Source organism: Protobothrops mucrosquamatus, unplaced genomic scaffold, assembly GCF_001527695.2.
Source record: "Protobothrops mucrosquamatus isolate PMUCROS unplaced genomic scaffold, P.Mucros_1.0 scaffold14374, whole genome shotgun sequence".
NCBI lineage: Eukaryota > Metazoa > Chordata > Lepidosauria > Squamata > Viperidae > Protobothrops > Protobothrops mucrosquamatus.
Genome location: NW_015400143.1, coordinates 1 through 1,817, shown reverse-complemented (window position 1 = coordinate 1,817; position 1,817 = coordinate 1). Strand labels below are relative to the sequence as shown.

Here is a 1,817-nt window from a genome sequence, read left to right as displayed (position 1 = left end):
TCTTGCGATTTGTTATTTGTGTGTTAACCTCTTGAGAACCCAGCTATTGTGCATCATGAGCCATGGTTTATGGAACAACATGATGTGTGAATCCTATTCAGTTGCAGTGTAACCATAGTTAAATAGCAATAGCACCTAGAATTATATACCGCTTCACAGTGCTTTACAGCCCTCTCCAAGCGATTTACAGAGTCAGCATCTTGCCCCCAACAATCTGGGTCCTCATTTTATTGACCTCGGAGGATGGAAGACTGAATCGACCTTGAGCCACTCAGGATCGAACTCCAGGATGAGGGCAGAGTTAACCTGAAATAGCAATAGCACTTAGACTTATATACCATTTCACAGTGCTTTACAGCCCTCTCCAAGCGGTTTACAGAGTCAGCCTCTTGCCCCCAACAATCCGGGTCCTCATTTTACCCACCTCAGAAGGATGGAAGGCTGAGTCAACCTTGAGCCGGTTAGGATCGAACTGCTGGCAGTGGGCAGAGTTTGTAATAGCACTTAGATTTATATACCCCTTCACAGTGCTTTACAGCCCTCTCTAAGCGGTTTACAGAGTCAGCCTCTTGCCCCCAACAGTCCGGGTCCTCATTTTACCCACCTCGGAAGGATGGAAGGCTGAGTCAACCTTGAGCTGGTTAGGATCGAACTGCTGGCAGTGGGCGGAGTCTGCATTTTCATCACTGCACCACCATGGCAGAAAGCCTTAGTGCTATAGAAACTAAGTCAATGTTAACAACTGAAGAGGCTTGGATTAGGAGCAAAACATCTTCAAAGAAAAACAAATCAATCAAGAACGTCCCGTTACCTTTTGGAAAAAATACCTTTGGGACCACCATGATCTGAATGATTGAGAACCTCCATAGTCAATATTAAAAAGCATGTTGGAATTGAAGGAAAGCGCTTTTAAAAAAAGGGGGTTGGGGTAGGGGACAGGGACGAAAATATTGTTTGCTTTCATTGTATTCACCCGGTTGCTGCCTTTGTTTTTTTTTTTCCTTCTCCATCTTCTGAACCTCCCAAGGAATCCAGATGCAGGCCAAGTTCCTAGGAAACGCACCCTGTGGCTTTTACAAGTTCAAGTTCCCCAAGGCCATCCGCACGGAGACCACCCCTGGAGGAAAAGTGTTCTTTTTCAAAGCCTTCTTGGAGGGCAGCCCCCAGCTTTCATCCAAGGAGACAGTGGACTACTTGTGGGTCAGCAAAGGAGAGCTGGGGGACTACTTGAAACCTGCCTATCATTCCCAGGTTTCTCGGTTCTTAGTGGACATCTGAATCCTAGAGCTACTCTTCCTCTTCTGTTCAGCGTCAGGGTGGCAAGTAACGGGGGTGCCGTCACTTGGATGGAGGAGACGGCACCACGTGCGCCTTGTACGTGTAGAAGCCACGTTGGGCCCAGGAGAATAAGGATAATAAAATAAAATGCTAAACAAGGAAGCCAAGAAATGGCGACATCGATGTTTTAAGCTGTCTGGTGTCTTCCTTTCCGCACAGTGCAAACAGCGGCCCACAGCTGGTAAGACTGCAGATTAAGGCTAGGCCAGGGGTCGGCAACCTTGGCTCTTTTAAGACTGGTGGACTTCAACTCCCAGAATTCCTGAGCCAGCCGTGCTGAGGGGTAAGGGAGAGGTTTCCAAGCTCAGCCATGCTGGCTCAGGAATTCTGGGAGTTGAAGTCCACAAGTCATGAAGGAGCCAAGGTTCCCCACCCCTGGAGGCTCACCGCTTAGAACAGGAGGATTTAGGACAGGGATAGGCAACCTTGGCTCTTTTATGACTGGTGGACTTCAACTCCCAGAATTCCTGAGCCAGCCA

The 1,817-nt window shown here is 48.2% G+C and overlaps 1 pseudogene; it reads left to right on the top strand.

Annotated features, from left to right (window-relative positions):
• Window positions 1–1,453, top strand: part of LOC107301551 — a 5,086-nt pseudogene extending 3,633 nt beyond the window's left edge.
• Window positions 1,454–1,817: the final 364 nt, after the last annotated feature.